This window comes from Phocoena sinus, chromosome 15, assembly GCF_008692025.1.
Source record: "Phocoena sinus isolate mPhoSin1 chromosome 15, mPhoSin1.pri, whole genome shotgun sequence".
NCBI lineage: Eukaryota > Metazoa > Chordata > Mammalia > Artiodactyla > Phocoenidae > Phocoena > Phocoena sinus.
In genome coordinates, this window is record NC_045777.1 from 23,323,923 (window position 1) to 23,346,078 (window position 22,156).

Here is a 22,156-nt window from a genome sequence, read left to right on the forward strand (position 1 = left end):
AGGTCTGCAAGTCAGCAGATCCGGCTTCCAGGTCCAAGGCCACCCGTCCCCAGCCATGGTGGATAGATCAGCAATTTGGGCAAAGCATGCTGCCTAGCACAGAGGTGCTGAGTGAACACTCACTGCAGTCCCTCCTCAAAACAAGCCAAAACCAGGGTTGACCCTCAGCACTGCCCTGCTTTTTCAAACCCACCAGGAATCTGTGGCCTAGACAAACCCTCTCGCCTCCCCAGCAGTAAAATATATTAAAACAGCCTGAGGGCTGAAAGACCAAATTTGTCCAACCCGAGCAAAAGAGCCAGGATGAGGCTGAGCCTCTGTAACACTCACCCCTGCTGCGACCACACCGGCTCCCTGGGGCTAAGGACGGCAGTCAGGCACCTGGAAGGAGGAAACAGCGTTAGCACCTCCGAACTGAGTTCGTGGACCCAGCGTGGAGCTGGAAACCGAGAGGCTGGCATTTGACTCTCTGAGGAACCTTTGGGAAGTTGCTGAACCTGTTACACAGAAAGGCCTGTGTGACGATGCAGAGCAAAAGGGAAAGTAACAAATATGAAACTGGAGCGGCCAGGAGGGGCCAGGCCATGAAGGGCCTTGGAGGCCGAGGTAAAGAATTCAGTCCTGAGTCTAAGAGCAACGAGAAACCATTGACCTGTAGGGTCGAGAATGGACTGGAAACAGGCAAGAGTAGCTTGAGGCGTGTGAGTTAGGAGGCTGTTGTGGCTGTCTGGGGACATGTGACAAGGGCCCAGGCTGGGGTGGGGACAGCAGAGCTCGGATGAGGTGGATGGATTCCAGAGCTCTTTAAGCGGTGGTATCTCCAGACTTGGGCAGTGGACCAGATCTGCGGGGATAAGGGAGAGAGAGGTCTGCCAACCCCTCAGGTGCCTGTTTCATGTCAGTCCCCTGGTCTCCAGCACCCAGGACGAGCCACACCCATTGTTCTCTCAACCTGGCCTATCCTTAACTCAGTTTCCCCATCTGTCAAATAAACATGGTTGGGGACTTCCCTGGTGGCACAGTGGTTAAGAATCCACCTGCCAGTGCAGAGGACATGGGTTCAATCCCTGGTCCGGGAAGATCCCACATGCCGCAGAGCAGCTAAGCCCGTGCACCCCAGCTACTGAGCCTGCGCTCTAGAGCCCATGAACCACAACTACTGAGCCCGCCTCCACAACTACTGAAGCCCGCATGCTCTAGGGCCCATGTGCCGCAACTACTGAGCTCGCGTGCTGCAACTACTGAAGCCCACGCACCTAGAGCCCATGATCCTCAACAAGAGAAGCCACCGCAATGAGAAGCCCGCACACCGCAACGAAGAGTAGCCCCTGCTCGCCACAACTAGAGAAAGCCGGCCCGTAGCAACAAAGGCCCAATGCAGCCAAAAAATAAATTTTTTAAAAATTTAAAAATAAAATAAACATGGTTGGACTCAGGGGTCCCTAAGGTCTTTTTAGCATTAATGTTCTGTTCTGGTCTAATTCACTCAGAGTATTTAAGCCCCTTTTCAATCATCTCTAAGCCCCAACTGCAGGCCTGGCCTAGTACACAGTGGGCAGGATCGTTGGAGGGAGCATCCTCGGGGCCCCTGGAGTCACACACTTAGAACAGTTATCTCCAGGTGGGATGAAGTATTTCCGCTTCACGCAGAACACAAGAACTGAGCAAATAGGAAGACCACCTGGGCTGAGCTTGGAACAGCAGAAGCAGAAGCTGTGTGCCTCAGCAACTTGTTCCTGCCCCCACTCCAGAGGCCGGCAGGGGCCTCAGGACATTGTCACTGCAGCTGTAACATCCATCACCCAGCGGCTTACGACCTGGTTCCCCATCCACTGTTTCCCAGAGCCCAGGCTCACCCTGGGGGCCAGGTACCGAGGGACCTGGGAGGCAGCGCAGGACAGTGGTTTAAGCTGGGGCTCTGCAGCCATGCAGACCGGTTTGAATTCTGCCCCCACCTCTCTCTAGCAAAGTGGCCTGGGGCAAGTCACCTCACTTCTCTGAGCCTCGGTTTCCTCATTTGGAAAGGAGTCATAGTGTCTGCTTCCAGGGCTAACGGGAGGATTAAATGAGACGCTACATGTGGAGAACTCAGCACAGTTCCTTATCACAACAATCCAGGAGGAGCCGCCATTTACAGATGTGGACACTGGGACCCAGGGAGTTGAAATGACTCACTGAAGATCATTAGAGAATCAGCACAGGGGTGAGACCCAGAGCTCAGGGTCTTAACTGCCAGGTTATATGCTAACCATTTGGGTTCCTCTTTTTTTTTATTTATTTATTTTAAAATTTTATTTATTTTATTTTTGGCTGTGTTGGGTCTTTGTTGCTGCGTGCGAGCTTTTCTCCAGTTGCAGCGAGCGGGGGCTACTCTTCGTTGCGGTGCGGGGGCTTCTCATTGCGGTGGCTTATCTTGTTGCGGAGCACGGGCTCTAGGCACACGGGCTTCCGTAGTTGTGGCGTGCAGGCTCAGTAGTTGTGGCTCGCGGGCTCTAGAGCGCAGGCTCAGTAGTTGTAGTGCACAGGCTTAGTTGCTCCGCAGCATGTGGGATCTTCCCGGTCCAGGGCTCAAACCTGTGTCCCCTGCATTGGCAGGCGGATTCTTAACCACTGCACCACCCAGGAAGCCCATGGGTTCCTCTTTTTTAGATGAAGAGGTTGAGACGAAAAAATTACAAGTGACTTGACCAGAGCCACAGAGGAAATTCATGGTAGAAGGGGGATTTGAACCTAGGCCTTCTTGATGAAAAATCCCCTGGTCTCCCCCACGGCTATCCAGAAAGTAGATGTGTGTGGAGAAGCTTCAGATTTCAGGGCCCTTTAAACCTGGAACAGGGACAAATGCAAATCTGGGCAGATGGAGTGAGGGTGGTGGTGAAGCTACCTTGAGAGGAAACCAGAAGGAGCGGGTGAAACAAAAGCCTCTTTCTCAGCGCTCACTGGGGACTGGGCAGGAGAGGAGGGGCTGACAAGCAGGGCCATCCGTCCCGCCAGGGCCGAGCTGAGGGCTGGATCTAAACAAACAGAAACAGTTCCAGCTTGGCCACCAACTTGCTGGCTGATCCTAGGGAGGTCACACACACACATACACACACTCAGGTCTCTGTTTCTTCAACTCAAGAATGAGACAGTTGTACTGAATGGTGTCGAGATCCCTTGCAGTTATAGAAGACTATTCATAACCATTTCTCATAAGCGCCAGACTCCTGGTCAGGCCCTGCTCTCACAAGCCCCAGAGGGGGACTCTTAACGCTGGCTCCAATATTCCTACAATAGGCATGGGAAGTCCTGCATTCAGGTTCTGGCTATAGAGCCAGGTCACTTCCCCTCAACAGGCCTCACCTTCCTCATCTATAAAATTGGCACACATCTTTGCCTGATCACCTATAGAACCAGAAGATCCAAGGAGATACCCCTAAAGGCAAGCAATCCCCATCCCAGCTCCCACCCTCAATCTCTTTTAACTTCTCCTTTCCCTCTGACCCATGTCCCATTTGGACAAATGGAATAACTGAATCCAAGCTGATAGATGCAACAGCAGTAGCAACAACTCCCACAACCAGGAGTAGTAGTAGCCACTGCCACAGCTAAGACCCTGCCGTGCAAATGTGCAGGCACCGTGCTCAGCGTGCACTTGGATTATATCTCAGGTGATTCCCTCCATCAACGAGATAAATCCCACCCTTAGTCTAGATTTACAGATGATAGACTAAGGTTCAGCAAAGTGAAGTGACTTGCCTAAGGTCACCCACAGAGCAAGTGCATAGCATAGCCACCCAGACAGGGGCTCTTGGTCTGACACCAGAAGCCCTGATCTTATCCTTGAGGCTATGGAATTATTCTGCATAACATTCCACCATGGAGTGTGGCCCAGGTATGGGGGGTGGTGAGTGGGGGAATATCTCGACTTCACCTTCACCCCCAAACCTCCCCAAATAACTAGGCTCTATTTTCTTGTATGATTATTCAAATGTGTCCAACTCAACTTAGGGTAGAACAGCGCTGTCCAATCGAAACATAATACAAGCCAAATATGTAATTTAAAATTTTCCAGTAGCCACATTTAAAAGAGTACAAAGGAATGGGTGAAATTAATTTTAATAGTATATTTATTTAACATGTAATCAATATCAAAAGTATTATCGAGGGAATTCCCTGGCAGTCCAGTGGTTAGGACTCTGCGCTTCCACTGCTGGGGGCCTAGGTTCAGTCCCTGGTTGGGGAACTAAGATCCCGCAAGCCTTGAGACCCACCCTCACCAAAAAAGAAAAAATCCAAGAGTATTACTGAAATATTTTACAATCTTTTTTTTCATACTAAGTCTTCTAAATCCAGTGTACACCTTACACTTACAGCACATCTCAATTCTCACACTAAATTTTCATCAGATATTTACAGTCTCTTAGCCTTTACAATTGAAAAAGTGTTTGCACAAATCTAAGTTCACAAACATACACAGAAGTTTTCCAATAACTGGAATATTCTTTTTAATTTTTAAATTAACTAAAATTAAATAAGATTACAAATTCAGTTCCTCGGTGACACCAGCCACATTCCAAGTGCTCAGCAGTCTCACGTGGCTGGTGGCTACTGTATGGGGCCGCTCTAACAGTCAAGTCCTAGAGGGTGGGACTGGTGGCCTCCTTGGCCCTAAGCCAGAGCTAGGCCTCCCAAAATAAAGTTGAATGTCAATAGAATGGTGTCTACTCATTCCAACCCCCTACGGAGCCTGATATTAATATCTACCTCTGGTGCCTTTATACTTACAGCGCTGGTGACAAAGGGACAGAGTACCCATCGCTCAGATGGCACTATGGCTCCTAGAGATGGGCCACCACTCCAAGGTCCCCCAGGTTTGACCCACAGCCTGTCTGACTTGGAAGCCTAAGCTCTGTCCCTAAAGCTTGGCAGGGGCCCGGTCTGGAGCTCAGGCTTCTAGCCTTTGCCACTAAATTCCCTCCTGTCCCAGTCTAAATGGCAAAGAATGGCCCCTAACAGGATACCCAGTGAAGAGGCGGAAAGGGAAGGAAGTGGCATGGGCTGCACTGGGTGACGGTCCTGCACACAGGGCTTAGGCCGCTAGGGTACAACTCCCAACCCTCCCCACCCCTACCCAGCAGGAGGCAAAGCCAACAAGGTTCACTGGCTGCCTGCCCTCTGGGTTGGGTCTCCAAGGCTCGGCGCCATGCCCTCCCCCACATCTCGCCCAAGAACACTCACCCAGAGGCCCCTGGACTAGGGCCAGAGCCTGTACTCACCTCCCAGGGTCACCTCAGCTGGAGTCAAGGGAAAGGATCCAAGGGGCAGTCCACCCCCCACCCCACCCCCACCCCCCCGGGGAGGAGGGGAGGAGCAGGCCCTGGAGGCAGATTCCAGAGTAGGGACAGGGTGGCAGGTATAGGCCAGAAAAACCTGGGCAGCTCCACCCCTCTCCTGGGGGGCACAGCTAGCAGTCAGCCCTCTCCCTGCAGCCTAACCAGGTGAAACTCTCGCCAGTTATTAGGTTTAACAATTAACTCTGATTGGTTTCCATTTCAGCAGGAGGCAGTTCCAGCAAAAAGTACCATCCGGGGCTTCCCTGGTGGCTCAGCGGTTGAGAGTCCGCCTGCCGATGCAGGGGACACGGGTTCGTGCCCCAGTCCGGGAAGATCCCACATGCCGCGGAGTGGCCAGGCCCGTGAGCCATGGCCGCCGAGCCTGCGCGTCCGGAGCCTGTGCTCCGCAACGGGAGAGGCCACAACAGTGAGAGGCCCGCGTACAGCAAAAAAATAAAAATTAAAAAAAAAAAGTCCCATCTGGGGTAGGTGGACTTGGAAGCGGATAGAGGGGAAGGGCTTGGTGTGAAGGGAGAAAGGGGTGTTTAGTGAAGCAACCCACTTCCTCCTTCTGGTCCCAACCTACCAGTGTGGGGCAGCTAAGGGGTAACAGCATAAGTTCTATAAGGTCACAGACAGCTCCTGGCACATAGTAGGTGCTCAATAAATATTTCCAATTAACAAATAAGGGGGTGGAGTGATGGAGGAGAAATGAAGGAAGGCAAAAGTTCACTTATCCTGGGTCCTTGCTGAGACCAAGCTGGGCTGAGAACCAGGAGGGCAGCCACCCAGGGCATGCCAGGAAATGGCTTTGAAGTCCCCCAGCCCTGGCGCTGCTCTTCCTAGCTGTGACCTTTGCAGCCCTCATTCTTCCCCATAAAAAAGGGGTGACAGATAACACTACGGTATCACCTGCAGGGCTGTACAAGGCCAGGCCCAAGAGGCTGGGATGCTCTGTGCCGCTGTAATACAGTCTTATCTCTCGCTGCTTGGCAACAGCCTCCTCTTCTCAGGCCACCCCCTGAACTCCCCCACATCCCAATATTCCCCTGGATCCCACCTATGTGGCCCTTTTTCCTTTCCGGGAAGGAAAGCCCGGGATGATGACGGCTCCAGCCCACTCACATCCTACTCACCTGGGATCACACACACACACCCTGGCAACCGACGGCTCCTAATTTGGCATTTGTTTGTCATTTACACCCCTCCTTGGGCCCCCTCCTCGGGCCCCCTCCTCACCCTCTTCCCCCAACCCCTAACCCAGGCCTACAAACGACAAAAGCCCACACCAGGCTGGAGCGAAACTCACTGTGGCCCGTTCACTCTGCGTCCTTGGGCGGGGCCTCCCGCTTCTGGACCTCTGCTTCCCATCTGTGTAATGTGGTGGTGAGGGGGCGTGGATTAAGAGATCGCTTCTCCTGATATTTAGAGATTCTGACATTTCTGGGATCAGTTTGCGTTTTAACTTCAGACAGACCAGAGTTCAGATCCTGGCCAGGGAAACAGGCAGCCTTGATATTACGAGAAAGACTCTGAGAACAGGCCTGCAGACGCCCGGAGCTGCAGCTCACCCCTGAGCATTCTCAGCTCAAGCCTGGGCAGAGGGACAAAGGCCCTGCAGGCTCACTGGGCTCTCCTACCTCCCCCATAGAGCCCCAACTTTTTATTTCTGCCCCACCTTTCCAGTCTTCTCTCTGTCGTTCTCAGTAGCGGCATCATGGGCTACCATTCCCCCAGTTTCTTCTTGGTGAAACAAAGCTTGAAGCTCCCCCTCCATCTGGGGTGCTGACCCTAAGGCCCTTCTAAGTGGAGATTCTAGAGCTGCCTCGGCTTCCACTCTGCCCTTTCCTGCATCCTGCCCGCATCGCTCCAAGAATGCGCCCCACTTTCCCACGTCCGGCCTGGCGCTCACCTCTTTATCTCCACAGGGAATACCCGTCTCCCTGCTCCCCACGGCCCCTCCTGCTTCTTGCCCATCCAGCTCAAACCTCCAGCACGGAGTCTACACTGATCACTCACTCCTCAAGTCACTCAGCCATGTCTCTCCCAGACAGCGCTCCCCGGAGGAGAGGCTTACCAGCCCTATGTGACCTCAAGACCCTGCAGACCAAGGAACTCCTGCAATTATTTTTCTCTGTCCCTCACCCTTGCCCCCCAGCACCGTGAGAACACAGTAGGTGCCTGCTAAAACAACGATAATAACCATTACCTGAAAAGTAATGAATTATAATTGCTTATTGGCCATTTATTCTTTACAATGCTCAGATCTCAGCATTTTACACCTATCATTTCAGTTCATCCTCCCAAGCCCCCCGTAGACTTGTCATTCCTACCCCTTTGTCTTCAACTGAGGAAACTGAGGCTCAGAGAGGTGAAATAATTTGCCCAAGGTCACATAGCCAGGAGATGGCAGTCATAAGACTGGAATTTAAGTTCTTATCCACCGCCCTACTTGGCCTCCCTCCAATCCACACATAAAGGTGGGGATATGTGAGAAGCTGTGACCTGCCAGTGATGGGGCTATGGGGGTCCCATAGAAACCAGCCCAGCCCAGGGCCAATGGCAGATTCCATAAATAAAACTTCACAACCTTCTTTTGCGTACCTACTCTGTGCAAAGCCCTATGCTAGGTGCTGGGAGCACAGAATATTACATGAGACATCTGGAACTCACAATCTAGCAAGAGAGACAAGCCACGTCCCAGGATAAAGCCAAGAGCAAGCAGAACTTGTCCCCAGAGGAGACCAGGTAAGGTGCTAAGGGAATGCAGAGGATGGAAAGACAAATCTCCCCGTGGGGTTGGGGACGGGAGGGCTCACAAGGCTTTGGGGGACAGAGGTTGGCATCTGAGCTGAGCCTTGACAAGGCAGGCAGGATTTCAACAGTGACTGGGGAAGGACGGGGTGTGGCATTCCTGGCAGAGATGAACCCAGGAAGTTGGGGCAAAGACACAGGTAAGCACTGGGCGTGTCCTAGGAGCCACAGCAAATGCATTCTCCAAGCCCCTCCCCTTGGCACTGGTCCCAGGTGTCCGGCCCTGAAGAGAGGCCACCATGAGCGTCCCCAGACTCCCAGGCAGCTGATTCATTCTGGTAAGCGGACGTGGAAAGGGAGAGAGTGCTGAGTGCCTGGGCGCATGGTCTGCCAGAAGGGGCTCAAGGGGCTAGAATCCAGGCTCTGTACAGACTCTCTCAAGATGGGAGACGCTGAAGGGAGGAAGTGGCCCCACCAGAAGTGGGTGACGCTGGGGAGGAAACAAGGAAAGGGGCAAAGACTGTGAATTGGGCAGCAGGAGACCTGGCTTCCAGAACTACAGATCAAAGCTGCGTGGGACCTTGGGCTTATCCTGTCCAACCCTCATTTTTACAGCTGGGAAAACTGAGGCCCGGATAGGGGAAGAGACCGGTTCGCAGTCCCTTCGCAGCAGAACCAGCCATGTGCTGAAAGGCAGGAGAAATCTGCCTTCAATGCTTCACTCTGCCGTGACCTCCCAGCGACCTTTCTCCAGTCATTAGGCTCCCACTCAACAAAACAGCCCTGAAGTCGGCAGTTCTGAACTTTTCTGGGTCGTGACTCAGAGACTCACGTGGTACCTGTGGATCCTTTCCCAAGGACAGGGAACACTCTGAGAATTGTGCATGCCGTTTCGGAAGTTCACAAACATCTGAGACCAGCGTTCCCCGAGGGCAGTCTGAGAACCCTCTGTGTCCCAGTCACCTCGACTGGAACCTATTAAAACAGGTTGATTCCGGGGCCCCCACCACGTGGTGCTCAGCCGCCTCCTTTTAGCTGGTTCACAGATTGAACATACAGAGGCTTCCGTGGCTAGACGTTTTAAAGCCACTGCTCATTAATCAAGGTCCCTTCTGGATGAGCCACCTGCTCAAGCCGGCCCTGGTCGTGGACATGGTCGTGGTGGGGGTGAGTGGAGGCCCAGCAAGCTGACTGCAGCTGGCTAGGTTCTGAATTGACATTCTGAGATCAGCAGCCCTGCCTAGGAGAGAGCCCGGACTCCTGGGCTGTACTTGGGGTGGGAGGAGGGTTCCTATCAACCCCAGCCTAAGGGCTCTTTCCCTCTCTCCAGACTCTCACTCCGGCCCTCAGCCAGGTCCGGCTCCCTTCCTCTTCCTTTCTAACACAACTCTGCTCCTGAATCTCCGTTTCCTGGCTGCAGCCTCTGCCTCCCTCCCCTCCATCACCGAGCCTGACAGAGGACCTCCAAGCCCCCAAGCACCCTTCTGAGGAGATAAAACTATCATGCCTTGCAGATGATACGCTCGTTGAATTGGGAGACTCAAGATAATCAATGAAGAACTAAGGTGGCCAGTGACAAAACAACATCTAAAGAAAAAGCCAAGTGCCTTCAGTCCTGCCCTGTTACCTGCTCTTGATGCAGCATCTCTCCAACAGGTGGGCAGCTGCCTAGAACCAGAGGGGCTCAGAGCCTTGTCCTTGCTGGTAGGAAGGCCAGTCCCTGACGGGGTGACAGCATAGGTTTAGGAAGCAGGAGACTCCACGCTCTGAGCCAAGGATCTGTTCTCCAAATTTGAGCAAGTGTGCATCCCTCTGTGGACCCCTAAACGTTCTCACAGGCTCCATCCGGGGCAGTATAGGAAAGACTCCAGACAACCTGTGGGCTTTGGCTAGCTCTGGCTTTAAATCCAACTGTGCCACTTGCTGGCTGAGGACTGGGTAGGCCTTGGGCAAGTTATTTAGCCTCCTTTAATAAAGTGGGGACCGTAATCTCTGCCTCACTGGGTAGTTGCAAGGATTAAAAGACGTAAGGCGCATAAAGCACTGAGCATGGGGCCTGGCACGTGGTGAGCCAAAAAACGTAAGCACTTGTTTATCAGACACCAGAGGGAGCCTCTGACGAGGAAGACTCTAGGCTTTCTAATTCTTAGGTGGCCTCAAGCAACCCCCAAACCACCCACCGGAACTGGGTCTGGACGCTTTATCTTTAGACCTTTAACCCGGAGAGATGATGGGGAGAGAGAGGAGGGGAAGGCAGGGGAAGGGAGAGAAAGAAGACTGAGAAGAGGAGGGAGGAAGGGAAAGGAAAATGAAGGGTGGGAGCGGCCTGGCTTCCCCAGCTTGGGGGAAAGGAAGATGACTTCAGGGAAGCTGCCAAGACAGGATAAGCCTTCTCTCCTTCCCAGAGCCTCCCCAGGCCCGCCAAGGCAAGGCTTAAAGGGACACAGTCTGCTGAGAAGCACCGCCCTGGCTGTCAGTAAGGACACTGAAGCCTTGGGTTACCTCCAGGCTCTGGCTCCCCACGCGGCTGCTGCCTGCCCATGGCGGCCTCCTCCCCTGGAGCAGGCAGAGACGGCCAGAGCCGGGCTGAGAACAAAACCACTTACCCATTCAGCCTGCAGAGGCACTACTCGCTCACTTAGGACTCAGGGACCCCCTTGTGGATTCTGATACTGACTCAGCAGGACTCTCGCCACTGGGTCCCCACCTCCAGGTCCCATGCAGAGCCCTCTCCAAGCCTCTACCTGCCCCAAGGTCCTGCTTCGGATGCTGAAGTTGCAAGTAGGGAAAAAGCACCATTCAGACTCTAAACAGGAACCACAGACGAGGTGTTCCAATTGCCACTGACCAGCTGTGTGACCTGCGGGGTGTCACTTCCCTCAGAGCATGTTTCCTTCCTCTGGCTAATGAGGGCAACGGAGGACGAGGAGTTTCTCTAAGGTTCTCCCTACTCCGACAGCAGCTATCCTGCTGGTAGGATACCTTGGAGCACAAAGGGGCAAAGAGGACTTGCTTCAGAAGGGGAGTGTGCCGAGCCGGGCTCTGCCGAGAGTGCCGTGGATGTGGCAATGGCCAAGGGATATTATGAAGATGACGATTATAATTTTAAAACACAGCCACAAACTCTAAAGCAGTTTACAAAGAGCTTTCTCATTATCCCCTGGGATTCACAATCTGGTGACTTAGGGAGAGCTGGACGATGATTATTCATATTTGGCAGATAAGGAAAGTGAAGCAAGATTTAAGTGGCTTGTGACTTCCCTGGTGGCGCAGTGGTTAGGAATCCGCCTGCCAATGCAGGGGACACGGGTTCGAGCCCTGGTTCGGGAAGATCCCACATGCCACAGAGCAACTAAGCCCATGCACCACAACTACTGAGCCTGCACTCTAGAGCCCGTGAGCCACAACTACTGAGCCCATGTGCTGCAACTACTGAAGCCCGCATGCCTAGAGCCCATGCTCCGCAACAAGAGAAGCCACCACAATGAGAAGCCTGCGCACCGCAACGAAGAGTAGCCCCCACTCGCCACAACTAGAGAAAGCCCTCACATAGCAACGAAGACCCAACACAGCCAAAAATAAATAAACTAATTAAAAAAAAAAAAAGATTTAAGTGGCTTGTCCAGGCTACTAAGTGTAGAGAAGGGGGAGCCAAAGCAGAAGCAGTAATTACGGGGTGCCTGCTGTGCGTCACCTCACTAGGCTCACTCGTATCTGTTATCTTGACCAAGTGTCACCACCACAACCCGGCACTGCAGGTGCTACTGTCCCCGTTTCAGAGAAGAGGACACTGAGGCTGAGAAAAAGCCTCATGGCTGCTCCATTGCAAAGCCTGGATTGGGACCTGGGCTTGTGGGATTCCAAGACCTGCACTCTTTTCCATCTTCCTGTATGTACTGAGTTGAATAGTGTCCCCCCAAATTCATGTCTACACAGACGCTCAGAATGTGACCTTATTTGGAAATAGAGTCTTTGTGGAAGCAATGAGTTAAAATAAAATGAGGTCATGCTGGATACGGGTGGGTCCTAAACCCAAGATGACTGGTGTCCCTAGAAGAAGAGGAGATGACACAGAGACGCACCAGAGAAAGGGAAGAAAGCCATGTGACAACAGAGGCAGATGCATCTGCAAGCCAAGGAGCTCCAGGGATTACTGGCCGCCACCAGAAGCTAGGAGAGGGGCACAAAACAGATGCCCCTGCCACCCCACCTCAGAGCTTTCAGAGGGAACCAACATTGCCAACACCCTGCTTTCTGACTTCTAGCTCCACACTGCGAGAGAATAAATTTCTGCTTTTTAAAGACACCCAGATTGTGGTATTTCAATAAGCAGCCCTAGGAAATTAATACACAGTGAGTCCATTGAGCAGCAGACCTGAGACTCTTAAATTCCATTTTTCAGATTCCTACTCATTAGGCAGCCTTGGAGGTTAATGGAGTCCTTCTCATCTCTCCTTCACTTCCCTGGTTCAGGCTGGCCTGAATTCCATCAACTGGGCTTCTTCCATGTCCCAGGTGTCTAGCCATCCCACTGGGCCCTTCCATCATGCACATAAGCACCCTTTGAGCCCCGACTCCAGATGGACCATCCTCCCCCTCCACCCAGGCCAGCCTCTACCACCACCTGGAGAGCTGTGGTTTTTTGTTTTTTGTTTTTTGTTTTTTGAGCTGTGGTTTTGAAAGGCAAATTCGATCCTTCCTGGCTAGCTTAATCTGCTTCCCTAACTCTTCACAACCTGTAGGACCCAGGCTCTTCAGCCTGTGCCAGATCTGGCCTCAAATTCCTCTTTATCTCCAGCCACTCACCCCACCTGTCCCCACCCCTCACCGCCTTCTGCTCCAACCACATGGAACTATTTGTATTTCCCCTAACAAGTCATGGTGCCTTTGCACATGCTGCTCCAACTACCTGGAAAATAAAATCCAGCCCAAACACCACCTTTTCCTCCACGAACAGCCATACCTTGCCACCTTGTACATTGTTCATCTTTACAGGTCTGCCCTGCACACTCAGCCTGGGAACACTGTTGTATTCATTTCTGTCACTGCAGGCCTAGGGCCCAGTATAAAGGCACTCAAGAATGTTGAACTGCGGAGCAGCCATAACAGTATCAATTGCTACCATTTACCAAATATTTACTATGTGCTCAGCCCTGTGCCGAGCATTCCACGCATGTTACCTCATTTCACTCTCAAAACAACCCTTTGAAATGGATGCTATTACTGATCCTGTTTTACAGGTGAGAAAATGAAGACATGAAGTCACTTGCCCAAGTCCACGCAACTTCGCTACCATGCAAAGGTAGCGAAGACAGTGCTCCATACTCTAGCGCCAGTGCTAGTAACCAACGTTAGGTACACCGTCCATCCTAATACCCTCATTTTACAGAAGAGGAAACAAGCAAGAAAGGAAGAGTGACTTGCCCACAGTCAGGTAACAAGACGTGGACCTAGATCTTTAGATTCCTTATTCAATGTTCTTCCTCTTCTCATTCTTGCAGGATCTTAATCCAGGAGGACACAGAAAACAAGGTAGGCTGTATCTCCTAGAGAGCTTTTTCCCATCTCCCCTAGAGCAGAGCCCAGCATAGGCCTGGCCACACAATAGGGGCTCAAATCTATAGCCAGGAGACTTAGCAGTTAAAAAAAAACAGATAAATCTACTTCAACAAAGTCTGAAGCCTGGGGACTTCCCTCGTGGTCCAGTGGTTAAAAATCCACCTTCCAATTCAGGAGACGCAGGTTCGATCCCTGGTTGGGGAACTAAGATCCCACGTGCCGCAGGGCAACTAAGCCCGTGCACCACAACTACTGAGCACACGCCACAACTAGAGAGCCTGTGTGCTGCAACTACAGAGCCCATGCGCTCTGGAGCCCACACGCCACACTAGAGAGAAGCCCACGTGCTGCAACTAAGATCTGACACAGCCAAAAAAGAAAAGTATGAAGCCTGCTTAGATATTACAATGTCAGGGCTTGAGAGGACAAAGGGTATCATTTAATACCATCTCCCATATTATAAAGTCATCCATTCAACAAATTTATTGAACACCAGTCATAAGCCAGACACGGTGTGGGGGCACTAGGAAGACTGATAAGCAAGTTTGTGCCCAGATGGCATTTGCAATCCAGTGAGGAGAGACAAACAACTAACAAGTTCATGTATAATTACGAACTCTCATAAGTGTTATGAAATACAGGGAGCTATAAGAAGGTATAACAGGAAAAACTGAGTTATCTTAAAAGAGTTGTTGATGAAGGCTCCCCTGACAAAGTGATTCTTCAGCTGAAATCCGAAGAGTGGGAGTTAACCAACATAAGAAGCAGGGGGGGCTTCCCTGGTGGCGCAGTAGTTGAGAGTCCGCCTGCTGATGTAGGGGACATGGGTTCGTGCCCGGGTCCGGGAAGATCCCACGTGCTGCAGAGTGGCTGGGCCCGTGAGCCATGGCCGCTGAGCCTCCGCATCCAGAGCCTGTGCTCCGCAACTGGAGAGGCCACAACTGTGAGAGGCCTGCGTACCGTACTTGAAGCCAGAACCTCTACTTGCCAGGTTAGGGCTGTCAGCTACTTCAGGCATGTGTGTGGAAGGGGGCAGGAGATGCTTTGCAGGTGTTTCATCCTATAGGAGGTTCCAGCTCCCTGCCTGCACCTCTCTTGAGCGCTAATGTGCATCAGGATTTCCTGGGTTTGTTAAAACATAGACTGCTGGGCCCCACCCCCAGAGTTATTGATTCAGTAGATCTGGTGGGAGCCCCAAGAATTTGTATTTCTAACTAGATCCTAGGTAACCCTGCTGCTGCTGGTGGGGTGACCATACTTTGAGAACCATTGCTCTAGACTAGAATATACGAGGGCAAGGAGGAGTGGTGAGTGGGGCCCATGGCCAGGATCCTTGGGAGCTAAAAGGGTAGATTCCTAAATCTGGGTAACAATGAGACAAACTCTAGCACTCTGAGAAAGGGAAGGGGACTCAGTCTCAGAATCCAGCCTACTAGCTGCTCAGCTAGGGAAACTGAGGCTTAGGGGGTTTAGACCTTTACATAAGAGAAGCTCAATAAAAATGTGTTGAGTGAACAGGTAAAAACATGAAAGGTTTGACCAAAGTCCAAAGGAGACCCCTGCACCAAAATCCAGGGCTCCTGAGCTGCAGACCAGAGCCTTTCCTGCCCTGGGAAAGGGATTCAGGAAAGGGGACAGCAAGCTCAGCTTTCCCCCAGCTTCTGCTGCCTTCAGTAGGGAAACATTTTTAAAATTGCAAAAATCTGCTGTTGGCCCCCAATCCTATCACCCATCCACCCTCCTTCCTTTCACACTCCCAGCTCCCTCCCTTTACACTCCAAATCCTGTGCACTTTATCCTGGCAAGCTGAGTAGCAGAGGGGGAGGTGAAGTTCTAGGGAAGAAGAACTGGAAGTGGAGGGTGAATTCTTACACTTGGATAGCCTTCTTCCAGAACACTTCCTTCCTCTTGTAAGAGTCTCAGTTTCTATCCTCATATCCAGTCTAATCCCAGTCTACCTACATTTCAGTACCAGCATCTGAAACCCACAAAGCTGGGGGCTAAATTTCCAAACCACCTTTTCACCCAGTTTTTCTAAAATAGGGTGGCCCTGGACAGAATTTTTCTATCCTATTCCAGTTGGCAGCAAAATGCCACTTATCTTGCAAACCCACATGCACAGACTCACTAACATACAAACAGCTATGTGTACATAAAAACAAATATACTAAAACTCATTAAGAAACACATACACATAGACTTCAAGAGATTCATTATTCACTGTTCACTGATAAAATACATCTGCACCCCCAAATGCACAAGAAACACACACATGCACACATCTCCAAATGCATGCGCTGCACCGATACATGGAGAACGGAGTAAGACACACCCAGAGACCTCTCTCAAAGTAGACATCTGAGGGGGCGTTCCTTGGAGCGGGGGGCACTGGCCCTTTAAGAGAGTGGTTCTCCCTCCTCCCTTCAGGGCACCTAAGGTGCGGCTCTACCCCAGGGAGCTGGGAGGGGTGAGGATGGGAGTGCGGCTGAGCTGGCCAGGCCCGGTCTGGCTTTGGCAGACTGTCCCCGCACCACGACAGGAAATGGATCCCTGAACCGAGTGGGTCATCAGCCTGGGGACCGCTGTCTCCACCATCACCAACACACACACACCCGGGCTCCAGGCAGGACACGCCCTCCGCTCCAGCGGGCCCCTCTGTCAGCCCTGCTCCCTCCGGCCCCCGGGGTGTGGCCGCCCACCTGCCGGCAAGGAGTCTAGGCCCAGCGGGGACGCTCCCGCCGCTGCCGCCGCCCTCTGCCCCGGCCAGGTGCCCGGTTCCCGGCGACGGCAGCGCTTCGGCCGCCGCCCCCACCCCTTCCTCCAGGCTGTGCGGAGACAAAGCCGCGCACACGCACACGGGGGCTACGCGGGGCTACGCGGGTGCACACCCGCCCTCACACGCGCACACACGGGGACTCACAGTGGCGCGCGCGCGCACACACACACACACTCCGCCACAGGTTCCAGCCACAAGCGAAGCCACTGGCACACACCCTCATCCAAATGTACACACACTCGGCTACACATTCAGACACACCCTCTCATAAACACATTCACGCATAGACACGCGCGCACACACACCGCCCAGCCCAGACGCGCGGAGACACACAGGGCACACACCCTCTCACACACACACAGATGCACACCCGCTGCACACACGCACGCGCGCACACACCGATCATCCACTTGCACAGACCCACGGGCACACGCGCGCTCACATCCAGCACACACCCGGCGACTTGGACCCCGACACACACACCGCGCCAGCACTGAAACGCACAAACCGAGGCCCGGGGCTCCCGGCTCGGGCGCCCGCCCCCCGCCTCCCGGCTCGGGCGCCAGCTCCCCGCCTCCCGGCTCAGGCGCCCGCCCCCCGCCTCGGTGCTGTCCAGCCCCCCGGAGCCTGCCCGCCGGCCTGTCAGTGCTCGAGGACGGGAAACCGAGCCTGGAGCCCTCGGTGATCACCCTCCCCACACACACCAGCCCAGACGCGGCGGGGTCCCCGGGGCCCGGAGGAGGCGACGGGGGCGGCTAACCTGGCTGCGGCGGCGCGGCTTCCGGGCGCTGTCTGTCCTCGGTCGGTCTGTCCCGCGGCCGCTCGGCGGGCTCCGAGGCGCACTTGAGCTGCGCACAAATGCCCCGCTCGCTCGCTTGCTCGCTAGCTCCCTCCCTCCCGCGGCGCAGCCCCCTCCCCGCCCGCCCCCCTCACCCGGTCTCCCCCCTCCGCCCCGCCCCGGCCGGCTCCCCGCGAGGAAGCGGCGGCGATCCCCGCCGCCGCGGCAGCCACGGGCGAGCGAGCGAGCAACCGGAGGAGCGCCGCCAGAGCCGGGGCCGCGCGTAGGGAGGAGCCGCGCGGGCCCCTAGGGAGAGGAGGAGCGGAGGGGGCTGAGCCCTGCGAGCCCGCCTGGCGCTGGGGACCCGCCGCCCGCTTCCCAACGTGGGCCGGCGCCTACCTGTGTCGCCGCGGAGCTCGGAGGCTGGGGCGAGCGGCTGGGCGACGAAGAGGAGACCCCACCCTGGGCCCCCTCGCCCTTCCCGTCCCAGCCCGGTGGGCTCGGGCCCCGCCCCCCGCCTCCTCCTGGTCCCCGCCAGCGCCAACCTCGGTTTTCCCTGGCCCAGACGCCTCGGCTCTCGGCCCGGTGCCCCGGGCTAACCCCACGGCCCGGCGCTCAGCTCGCCGGCCTCCTCCACCTCCAGCCCTGACCTGGCCGACGCCCACCCGCCTCCCCGCCGCCCTCCCATTGTTCCCGCGGCCCGAGCTCGAGGAAGACCGCGCCGCGCATTCCAACCCCACCTCAGGTGGCGATACCTCTGGACCCTTGGGGAGGGGATCCCCAAGGGCTGGACCCTGGCTCTGGGCGCCGACGCCCACCCTCCACAATCGCAGGCAGGCCCAAAGTAGAGAGCTTTCCTAAATTAGAGTTAAAATCACCACTGCCCTTATAGGTGCTCCTTCAGGTCCTAGTAAAGACTGAGGCTGTGGGGGGAGGAACCACCCCAAGGTCAGCAAGCCTGAGATAGCAGCGAGGAGAAGGTGGGGAACAGATTAGGTATCCACATTACATAGAAGAAGAAACGGGGAATTCCTGCCCAGGGCTCCTGGGACAGGGACAGGCCCTCCAGAGCTGCAGGGAATAATGAGCCTGACCTCCTTTGTTAGATACTACATAAAACACAGAGACGTGGAAGAAGCACTTTCAGAGGTTTTACTGGATGAAAAGGCCTACTAAGTGCAGGAACTCTCACCTAGTTTGCCTCACTTAGCCCTGACCGTGGTCCTATGCAGCAGCTGTGATCATCCCCATTTTATAGATGAAAGCTTGTCCTAGGTCTCTCCAGCAGGCAGCGCAGAACCAAGATGAAGCCCAACAACTATTCAAGTTCTTCACTGCGATCCCCCCTCCAGTATAGGATACTAAGTGCCAGGTGAGCAGCTAAAAACATAAGAAATCTAGGAGGGCAGGCCTAGTTTGGGCCTGGAAAGACTTCCACAAACTAAAAGAGGGCAGAAGTGAGGGCACTGAGACCCCAAAGCAGGACTGAGTATGGCTTGTCCAGGGGAAAATTATAATTAATCATGAGAAATAATCATAGCTAATGTGTTTGGAGCACTTACTGTATTCCAGGCACTGTTCTAAGAGCTTTACTTGCACTAACTCATTTAATCCTATAACAACACTGTGGGATGGAGGTTATTTTTTAGGAAACTGAAACACAAAGATATTACATAGTTTATAAAGTGGCAGAGCCAGGATCCAAACCCAGGAAGCTGATTCCCAAGCCTGCACTTAACTACCACAGGCCAGAGAGAAGCAGGCCTGAATGCGAGGCAAAGGCATTTGAATTCTTAGGGCACCCACCGCAGCATGACTCTTTACTTGCCGTCTTCTGTCTCACTATGTGTACCCGGTACCCAGTACACAGGGCCTGGAATATAGGCTCAGCTGTTAAACTATTGCATGACTGAGGCTAGAGTGCAGAGGGCCATGTGCAGGGCTTGGCTGCAGCTCTGTCTGCTGTGCTGGGCATTTTTATCAGTGGTTTTAGATGAAGCAGAATAAGGCATGAAACGCTAATCATATCTACAGCCATCAGGAAGTTGCGAGGGCCCTCAAACACTCCAGAAACCAAAATTAGTTTCCAAAAGGTCTCGGCAGCCTTGGAGCTGAGCTGGAACTAACAAGATGAGGTACCACAAGGGATAAATGTAAACTCCTGCCCTTCAGTCCAAACCACAGCAGTCCCACAAAACTTTCTGTGATGATGGAAATGTCCTAAATTGGCATTGTCTGATGTAGTAGCCACTAGCCACCTGTGGCTGTTGAGCCCCTAAAATGTAGCTCCTACAACTGAGAAACTAAAATTTTAATTTCAATTAATTTTAAAATTTTAATTTTAACTTTTTTTTTCTTTTTTCTTTTTAAGTACTTTAAATGTAAATTGTCACGTGGGGCTAGTGGCTGCCATATTGGACAAATGCCCAAAATACAGGGTAGAAAGAATCTAGATTAAGAGCAGTTCCGGTGAAAATGACTTACAGGTTTGAATTGACCTCAAGCTCAACAATGCAATGTGGCTGCAAAAAAAAGAAAGAAGGAAGGGAGGGAAGGAGGAAAGAAAAAAGGAAGAAGAGGAGGGACACCCCTGATGGCGCAGTAGTTAAGAATCCACCTGCGAATGCAGGGGGCACGGGTTCAATCCCTGGTCTGGGAGGATCCCACGTGCCGCAGAGCAGAACCTCTGTGGTTCTAACTCTGTTAGTCTCTGTTAGAGGTTCTATGCTGCCCTGGGCTGATCACACCTGGACCACGGGGCTCAGCTCAGCCCCACGTTCTGAGGAGTACACAGTCACACTGGAGCAAGTCTAGAAGAGACCAGATGCTGAGGACCTGGATGCCATGTTGTGTGGTGAATGAGTTAATATCCCTGAGAAGGTAAAGCACTGGAGGCTATAGTGGCTGTCTCCAAACATCTGAAGGGCTGTCATACAGAAAGGGGATTTGATTTGTTTCTTATCATTTAGGTCTAGTAAACAAAATTAAAAACTCTGCGAACCCCTAAGCCCCCCTTCTCCATGTCTAATTCCTCTTTCTGTTCCCCTCAGCACTTAATCCACCCAGGACCTGGCTCATATTAAACACAAATTCGCTGACAAATGGATGTGAAAGAATTCCACTCAGCTCCGGTGTGTGGACATCCAGGAGGAGAACTTCAGCTTGTTATAAAGATCTCTAACAGTCAACACGATCCAAGAAAACAATGGACCACCCTGGGAGTGATGAACTCCCTGCCAATAAATGTATTCAAAGAAAGATTGGGTCTTCAACTGGAGGCTGAACTAGGAATCAGATGACCCTTCAAACCGAAAAATGAGCAAGTTCTATTAGAAGGGGAAAGACAAGATCAAGGCCATGCTTCCAGACAGTTACCTGGCTGTATATATAAAACAGATTGATATGAAGGGACCAGAGGCAGGGAGGACCAGTTAGGAACCATTGCAGTGGTCCATTAGGTGGCAGTGGGAATGGAAGGCCAAGGACAGGTGTGTGGTGACAGAAGCACTGGCCCTGGGCTGGAAGTCAGGAGCTACAGGTTTTAGTTCTGCCTCTGCCATTAACTTATTGTGGGGTATGGGGTAAATCCCTTCCCTTCTCTGGACTTCAGTTTCCCCATCTGTGAAATGCAGAATAATCTCCAAGTCCCTGCTAACTCTGGATTCTGTTTATGGGAAAGAGATTATGAAGGCTAACTGGGAAAATGTAGTAGACAGCCTTTATACACTTCAAAGGAACAATATCACTAGGCTCATACTATCATTATTATTACAAAGGCTGCCTCCCCAGAACTTGGTGACTAGATTGGTAGGAGGGGACAAGAAGGAGTCAATGGACTGCATGTGTAGGGGGTGGGCTCAGGGGACAAGGACCTCTGATCTTTGGGGAGCGTCAGCTAACCTCTCTACTCCTCCCCGAAGATCTGTGAAGACAGCGTGCTGTGTGCTGTCACCACATGAACTGCTTCCTCATTCCTTTGAGCCACACCTCATACTTGGCTAAGGGAAGCAATCAGTTCTAGGAAAAGTTAGACTCTGTTCCCCTCCTTTTAATGTTCCCAAATGACACCGGTTGTGGTCCTTCCCTTAAATAATAAGTATCATCTACGCATATGAAAACAGCCAATATTATTGAGCACTGTGTGCTAAGCACTTACATAGCTTTCTCACCCTGGGAGGTAGCTCAAATTATTATCCCCATTTTATAGATGAGGACACCGTGGCTCATGGAGATTCGCAATTTTCCCACAGTTGCATAGTTTATGAAGGGGATTCCAATACAGGTCTGTGTGATGTCAAGGCTGCATTCCTAGAGGCTTCTAGCATTTTACTATGTATTTTTACAACAGCTTAGGGAAGAGGGCAAGATGAGTACAGTCCCTAGGGTACAGCTGGGAAAACGGAAGCTCAGAAAGGTTAAATTAAGTCACTTGGACAAATTAGTAAAGGCTTTCAATGTGCAGTTCACACTCTTTCCTGTTCTCTGTTCCTCTCCTATGACCCAGCAGTGCTTTCCTCCTTCCCTGCACCTTCCAGGGCCTCCCCAGTCTTCCTGGGCCTGATCGGTAGGGACTTGCCCAGACCATTTAAGAGAAGGACTTTTACTTGTCCTTTTCCTGGGGCATGGGGAGGGAGGGATTTCTGAAAGGCAAAAGTTAACTCCCATCTCCTCACTCACCACCACCAGCCCACACACACCCCAGCCCAGGGCCTCGAGGTGACAGTGCTGAAGGCTTACAGAGTGAGTCATGCAGAGCTGACCTGCCAGTCACCGGAGCATCAGGTGCTAAGCTTAGGTTAGAAGGGTGGAAAAGTAGGCCAAGTGTTCTCATCCCCAGGAGCACGGCCCAGTTGCAGCTCAGGCCCCCCCCACTCATCTCATCCCCAAATACTGCAAACATTTAGGGGACACTGTGCAAACCCCGGGGGCAGAAGAGACGTGAGAAATCAGAATGCATTCCCACCCTTCAGAGGG

At 52.8% G+C, this 22,156-nt stretch overlaps 1 protein-coding gene across 13 annotated transcripts in view; it reads right to left on the reverse strand.

The window, feature by feature from the left end:
- EPB41L1 (erythrocyte membrane protein band 4.1 like 1) overlaps positions 1-17,747 on the reverse strand; it is a 128,033-nt gene extending 110,286 nt beyond the window's left edge. For 11 of the 13 annotated variants that reach the window (XM_032605264.1, XM_032605259.1, XM_032605262.1 and 8 more), the window contains exons 1-2: positions 17,165-17,293; positions 331-381 (exon numbers count right to left, since the gene is read on the reverse strand). The gene's annotated coding sequence lies outside the window, so the exon portion shown is untranslated. Of the gene's footprint in view, positions 1-330; positions 382-17,164; positions 17,294-17,581; positions 17,659-17,727 lie in introns of those variants that run through there. The other 2 variants (XM_032605253.1, XM_032605252.1) reach the window with 2 other exon arrangements.
- Between the last annotated feature and the right edge of the window lie 4,409 nt (positions 17,748-22,156).